We start from the raw sequence: 8,109 nt of genomic DNA on the forward strand, positions 1-8,109 counted from the left end.
TGAACCTTCTCCCGATATCCAGCCTGAACCTCCCCTGGCTCAGCTCTGTGCCATTTCCTCCAATTCTGTCCCTGGTCACCAGAGATGAGAGCAGTGCCTGCGCTGATCCCCTGCACTGCCCCTGGTGAGGATGGTGAAACAACAGTGAGGTCTCCCCTCAGTCTTCTCCAAGGTGAGCAAAGTGCCCTCAGCCACTCCTCGTAAGGTTTCCCCTCCAGACCTTCCCTATCCTCCTGCCCCTTGTTTGAACGCTCTCCAATAGCTTAATGTCTTTTTTATACTGGGGTGCCCAAACCGTCACGCAATATTCCAGGTGAGGCTACCTCAGTGTAGAGCACAGTGGGACAATCCCTCCCTTGCCCGGCTGAGCCTGATGTCCCCCAGGACATGCTGTCCCTCCTGGCTGCCAGGGCAGAGATGACTCACATCCAGCTTTCCAGGAGCCCCAGGGCCCTTCCCACAGCCACTCTCCAGCCTCTCATTCCCCAGTCTACACACACAGCCAGGACTGCCCTGCCCTAGGTGCAGAATCCATCACTCTTGTTAAATTCCATACTGTTATGAATTATTAGAAGCCAATCCAAAATTTATTTAGCAATTTTCCGAGATCAATTTAAAATGCCATGATAAAATTGGACAACATCAATCGAATGCTGGGTGGACAGGGTGACAACACCAAGGGTGCCATCCAACCTTGCCCACGAATGCTGGGTCTCTCTCAGCATACAGCTTTTATACAGTTTTTCTCTCTGGAGGCTACATCTATTGAAAGTCCAAATATTCATGCATTTCTTTATTCCCAAGTAAGGTTTTGAAAGGGTTTCCCATAAGTGTGAAAGAAGTCTCAAGAGTCCTCCAGGACTCTTCCTTTGGGGTGCAGATTTGATCATCCTCTGGATCCTCCACCAAGATTGATATCAGGTCTTGAGTAGTGTGAAGTAGAAGTCCATCCTTGATGAATGGGCCATCTCCAGTCCAACCCTGTCATTTCTGTTGCAAATTTTGTGGTTTCACGGCTGCACAATGAGCCTTAGAATCCTGGAGACACCCTGAGAAGCTTTTAATAGTCCAAAATTTTAATACAATATTTTATACACGGATTTATACAATACATCTATCACAATACGGTTGGTGATTGCCCAGCCCTCTGATTTACCGAGGTCCCTCTGCAGGGTCTCTCTGCCCTCGAGGGAATTTCCCATAACCCGTATTTGGGGCTCCAGGGGTTTCTTTCTTTTCATACTCAGAGATCTGTTGAACCCTCGTGGTGTCCCGGGGCCAGCACTCACAGCCACGCCCGGCTCGGTGGGGCAGGCAAACCATTGTTTGCTGATCCTGGAGTGGGGTGAGCACTGTGTGAGCAAATTTAGCAGTCAGGCTGCTAAAAATATTTGCTTTCTCATTTATTCATTAGCTTTTACATGTTGTTATTGATTGTAAGTATCCAAATATAGCACAATTTGTAACCCCTTTTAGCTGCTTGCTAATATAACATAATTTTTCTTCTAATATGCACGAATAGCCCATAGAAATAGTAGTGTGATGAATGTATTATATCTATGTGTACACCTTGTAGCTTATAGAAGTAATGGTGTGATGAATGTATTGTACTGTGGGCTTTAGCAAAACATAAAATGTTAAAATACTTCTATGTGACTGAGAGAACTGTGTAAAGCAATTATGTTGTTTCCCACATCTGCTGACTGACCTCTCCAAGAGATAATACAACAGTGACACAAACCAGAGCACCCGAGGAGAATCAGAGAAGAACTTGTTAACTCCTCGTTATCAGGGAAGTGTGAAACAACAGGATGGAGACACAAAAAGGAATAAAATGTATTGACCTGATCTGCAGGATGTCATGCAGATAAGTCAGAGTGAAAAACCAAACCAAAACAAAGTTCCTACAACATCAAAAGCTCCCAAGATTGTTTGAATAATGCATGAAACTTATGAATATGTATGTACCTTAGTAAAGTAACAGTAGATAGACAACACTGCCTTAACGTAGTGCCGTGTTCGTTGGCCGATGGTCAGGAGCACCCCAGCGCTGGACATTGTCCTTTTTTACTCCCTTATCAAACTTCTAAAATTAGTCTGAGAGTGATTTTTCTTTTTTCTCAAGGGCAAAGGCAGACCTCACTGGTAACACACACCTCCTGACTGCTCAAAAGGGCAGCTTTGTCCAAACTATAGTGCACATATGTGTCCACGCGCGTCCTGGCTGGAATTCCTGCCGTGTTTTACACGTCCCTTTGTAGGCAGAGACTGACTGTGAGTGAACGCGGGTTCCTGAGGGTCGCTCCGTCCTCCAGGTGGGGATAACGAGCTGCTTCAGCTCCAGGAAAAGCTGCTGGGACTTGATGGCAGAGATTCTGCCATGAGTAAAACTTATACGTGTGTCAGGAATTAAGGGAACAGTAGAGCTCGGTGTATTTTCAGCGGGTGATAGGACCGGAGAAAGAATGCAAGAAGAAGTAAAGGATTGGTGAATATGTGGAAGCACAACCCTGGAGGTGCTCAGTGGGCATGGCTCAGTGCTACCTGTTCAAACAGGGAGCTGCGTGGGAGAAATGTATCAAATTACTGTAAGAACTAATGGAACTGCCGAGGAGAACTGCGCATACAGAACACAGTTGGATGTGTTCTGGAGCCCACTGAAATCGATGGTGTAGGTTCATTATCCCTCTTACACAGAGCATTTTCACATGTATATATCAAGATTGTACCTGTATTTTTTCCCATTTTGCAGAGGTGAAGACCAAAGTCCCAAAAAGTCACCTTACCTAGGTTTCCTCTGATATGCCACTTCCCGAGGTTTCCTTTTTCCCTTCCTCCCAAATTTAATCTGCCTTTAAACCACAGCAACAAGGAGGGCTTTTGTCTGTTGTTGGTATGTTTTTCCTGAGAGAAGTATTCCTAAGGGAGTTGGAGGCTGAGCTGTTTTCTTCAAGTATGGATTCCATGTTTTGGGGCTTGTTTTATGTTTTTTATTATTCATTGTCAGAGGTTTCTGACAGAAAGAAGTGACTAACCAGCCATACCAAAAGCTCTCCTAGGTAGCCTCACATTTTGTCACCTTGATGGAATCACTAGAGCATCAATCAAACTCTACAGAGGTAATTAAGTTAATGTAATTGTCATAAAGATGAATAACTCAATTTGTGCATGGAAGATTGAGTTAATACAACACCCAGTTACCAGAAAATCCACGAAGAAAAGAGAGTTTCTAAATCCTCCAATGCCAGCTTGCACTGTTACTGATGCTCAGGTTAAATATTTAGGACAAATAATGAACCAGACTCTGGTTCTGGTGCTCACAGTGCTGGCTCTGGAGCTCACACAGCCTTTTTTTTCTGAAAGCACTATTAAAAACCTTTGAATTAATTCATATGGGGCATCCACTGCATCATTCAGAGGCATTGATGGGAAGTTTGGGTTCAGCAGTATTACATCAAGGCTTTTCCCCTTTAAAATGCTGTTTGTAGTGAGAGATGCCATCTTTTATAGAGCTGATGAACGTCAAAGAGAAAAACAGAAGCTTTGGGACACTCCAGCTTCTCTTGAAGTCGGATTCAGATGCAGCAAACAAGTCCAAGCTGGGAAAACATGACTGTAACTTAATTATGCTGATTAATGAAAGGAAAAGACAAATTAGAAACAATTTAATTTAGAGAAACAGCATAGGCATCTGATAACATAGCCAGGCCTTGTTGCTGTTGCAGGATTAATTTAATCTCTTCCTGTAAGGACAGGTTGGAGTGTTCTAACAGGGAAGATCTGTCAAATGTTTTCTTTTGGCTGGAGAATTGTTTGGGTGTTGATATATCAGGGATGGGTGAAATGATTAGAAAATATCCAGACAGTTCAGCTGTGATGGGAACAAACCCAGACTACCAGTTAATGAGAAACCATCTGGAACAGGACCTGGCTTCATACAGGTGAGGAGAAAAGGGGAATTTTCAGAACTGTCACTGTGTTTCTACTCAACCAAAGTAACTCCTGTCTCCAAAGCTGTTCAGTTCATGCAGACATCCACTTTATGCTGTTCCTGACGTGCACAGGCCTGCTGAGGCTGTCAGTCAGAGTTCCACATGGCTAGAGATGAGACTTCATGTGTAGTCTGAGAAAACATTAACTCACCAAGCACATGTGGGGGCTTCTCCTGTGAAGGCAATGCCAGCATTGAACCATTGCAGGATGAGGAATCATCATCGCCACCCAGTTTGAGTGTGCAGATCCTCAGGCATCCATTGTCATTTTTCCTAATGAATTTTACAAATTTGTTGTATTTCTGCCTGGTTTCTGCAGACAGAGATTGCTTAAGATATTGCATGACATCAGGAGTTCCAGCTCCAGCTTGCCTCCCAGTCTTGAGAGTACCTTAGGAATAGTCTGTTTTAATAAGCAGTGTATTTTGTGCTTGTTTATGGCTACTTGGAGTTTTGCAACTTTGGCAGCCCCATTTTGAAGGTTTCCTTCTCCATATGAAAAGCTAAAAATTTGGTTTTAATTAAGACTGGATTTCTTGCGTAATCACATGAATCCAGGAGTTTGAGGCATTGAGGTAATCTCAGCATTTCAACACTTGGGATAAAATATGAGTACTGGTGGCAGACTGTGTGAATATAATACATTATGCAGGGGCTAAAGCAACTCTTGAATCAAGAGTCTGAGGAAGCTGCATATGGTGACCATTACTGAATTTTGCTTTTTTATTTAGTGGTTGAAGTCTGGGATCGGGCTTTGAAAAGTAAAGCCACATTTAAGGTACCATTTTCCATTCTAGTTGCTGGTGGTCCATATTCTGATTTTAAATAATGTTAGCCTGGGCAAGAAAACACTTTGTGTCATTTGTGAAAAGCTTTTCCTGTTGATTTTGAAGGAAATAGTACTTCAAGCTAATGGCTATGCTTTAACTTCCAGAAATTTCCCTGCTTTCATTTCCGGAAATTTCCCTGATCTAAAACAAGACCTTGTTGCAGTAAGATAAGGATTAATTGCTCAGCTTTAACTAACACTTGAAGCATGCAGTAGGAGCTCTGCTTGCTATTTATATTTTGCCAAATTGATGTTCCTATTTCTCAGTTCACCAGGTTTCTGCAAAGTGCCCTTGATGGCAAAGTCACCTCGTCCTCATGAGCTGCAGTTCTGCCCATGGGGCTGAGGAACAGGGGCACTGTGAGAGAGGGGGTGGCCTTTGCCTGCACCTGGACACAGCCTTGAGGGGAGGAGTGGGCTCCTGATTAAACGCTTCTCTCTATGTGGAATTTATTACAGAGCCCCAAATCAGCCTCTAAATTCCGTGCATTTCCAGCTGTGCAGTCTGGGCCTTCTGGAGAGAAACTTAATTTGTCAGGTAATTACTGTTTTCACTTAGAACAGAGACCTCTTTTGGTTCCAACCCATTTCCAAGTGTCTTTCCAGCTGTAGGATATTCACCAGTGTGGTGGAGAAGCATCTGTCCTTCTGCAGAGGGACAGTGACACTCTGCTCCACAGTGCTGGGTACCTGTGAATGTCATCACTCCTTCTCTGTCCCTGAAAGGCAACTTCTCTATCTGCCAGGTTTGTGTTAGGTGAGTGTTTCCAAGGAACCTGCCAAGCTGTCACCATGGCAAGATGTCCTTGGATTAGTTTAGCATCCGGGTTCTTTTATAACCCCAGTACTCAAAAAACCCAAGTAAATACAGCTCTAAGCCGCTTAATAAAATGAACTATAATAAAGAAGAAATAATAGCCTTAGGAAGGGAGGCAGTTCAGAGCTATAATATGAATGGAATAAGCTGTAGCTGGTTGGTTTTGTAACTGATACAGTATTTCATGTTATTTTTATCCTTCCAGTTAAAACTAGATACTGCCATTCTTAAAGAGCTGGGAATCTATTTAATGATACCTTTAATAATCTCCACTTTCCTTTTGAAAGCCACATTTTGGAAGCAGAATGTCTCTCCCACTAATGGCTGTCTGCCAACTGGCTTTCATCTTTATCCTTTCTGATTCTGCAGTTCTATAAACCATGTGAATAATTTGCTCTCAGAGCATGCTGTTTTTAGCTCCTGGCAGTCAAGAAGAGAGAAATCAATGTAGATTGCTGGGGTGAGTGACCAGGAGGTGAACCTTGAAAGCCTCAAATATTGGCTGCTTCAGCCTGACAAGCACGATGGAGTGTGCATGAATGGGGAACTGCGTGGGGTCACGAAGGAGGATCAGTCACAGGACCTCAGAAAACACTACCAAAAAGAACAAATACATAAAATCCCCTGAGGCAGGAAGTAGAGACTCATGAAAGAAACTTCTGTGAATACTGAACAACTTCTGGTATAGATTCACCTTTGAAACCTTTTACATTTATTGTCCACCTTCTTTTTTAATTTGGCTTAACAATGTGTGAGAGACCACAAGTTTTCATGAAGATGCTTACAGACATGGTACTGACATTTGTATTTAGTCAAATGCACTTTTAAATATAGTTTGGATTTGTATATTTAACTTCTCAGAAGCTGACACTTTCTTGTTTCTTGAAGATGGAAGAGGGATTTGTTTCGCTTACAGACATGGTATTGACATTTGTATTTAGTCAAATACACTTTTAAATATAGTTTGGATTCGTATGAATATTAACTTCTCAGAAGCTGACACATTCTTGTTGCTTGAAGATGGAAGATGGATTTGTTTCCTTGCAGTAGAAGAGTTAAAGTTGCTTTTCTAATGTAAGACCATTTAAAATGTAACAAATTTACCACAAACCATTATATGCTTCTTTAATTTTATTTCTTATTTCAAGTGCCCAAAATTGTCATGATAAAATCTCCCAGTCATACAGGAGACAGGATTAAGGTTGGAATTAAGAGTTTCTGCTTTGGATGCCAAGCCAAGCGTTCAAGAGCGTTTGAAATGTTGAAATGAGAGAAACTGTCTTGGAACAGGCTGTTCTTATCCTGAACCAGATTTCTTGGTGTATTTCCAGCAGTACTGAATGAACTGAGAAATGGACCCCAGAACTAAAATTTGGGACCCTGCAGGACAGGCCCTGTTCTATTGCTTTGCTCCCTGTGGTGTTTAGAGCCAACCTAAAGCAAACTGTGTGCAGAGGCTCCAGGCTCATGCCTGCTGTGTGTGACAGCAGGACACAGAGCAGAGAGATTACTAACCAACAATTCATCCCATGTGCCTGTGAAATTCTCAGTTTTCTGGGTTGAAGTTTATTTTGTATCATGAGACTGGATTTAAAATAAACCCTACAGTTCATTCTTCATTGTGTGTCAGCCTGTAATACATGTAGGGGGGGTCAGTGGCATCATATCTGGCTCAGGATGGTACCTAAGGGCTTACAGCGAAACTATAAAAAACAGAACATCACATTGTTCTGTTCTCCAAAATGCTAAAACTTCATAGTCTTGCATCTAAATATGAAATACTGAATAGCGAATGTCACAATAGGTGCCTGTAAATCATTCAGGTTTGGAGATTAGGTAAAACATTTGCCTGAGGGGAAACATAAATTTTTATTCCTGCTGTGGTGGGAAATGAATGTGATTTGTAGGATTGCTGTTGGTTAAAATGAAATACAGTTTATTGCATAAAGACAAAGGGATTCAGATGAGTGCCAGGTCTGGAGTTATTTCTGTTGTGCTGTGTAAATATATGACTCAACTATCAACAGCTCCTGTTCTGGGGAGCTCAGAGACTGACTGAGTGTAGGAGTTGTGCCTGGACTGGGCTGTCACTCAGATTGTGTGGCAGGTACCTTATGCCTCCATATCCTATTCTTATATCCTTTAAGTTCAGAAGTTTAGGAGTTGCTGAACAAGCCACAATAGAGGAGAAAATGACATTGGCAACCATAGGTATCTAAGGTGATGTTAGCTGAAAGTTGTTGAAATGCATAAGCAGAAAAACCCAGAAATCCCTGTGTGTTGGTCAGCTCCAGGGGTTAAGAAATCACCACCATCAATGGCAGAAGAGCTGAACCTGCAGCCCTGTCAGTCATCTTCACCAGACCTATCAGCTGTTTTGTGTGGCACAAAACATGATGTCATGTCAAGAATGTTATAGAAACAATGCTTCAGGAACAGCCTGGGGAAGATCCTTTTCCCTGTAGGTGTTC

This window comes from Zosterops lateralis (assembly GCF_965231275.1).
Source record: "Zosterops lateralis genome assembly, chromosome: 17".
Classification (NCBI taxonomy): Eukaryota; Metazoa; Chordata; class Aves; order Passeriformes; family Zosteropidae; genus Zosterops; species Zosterops lateralis.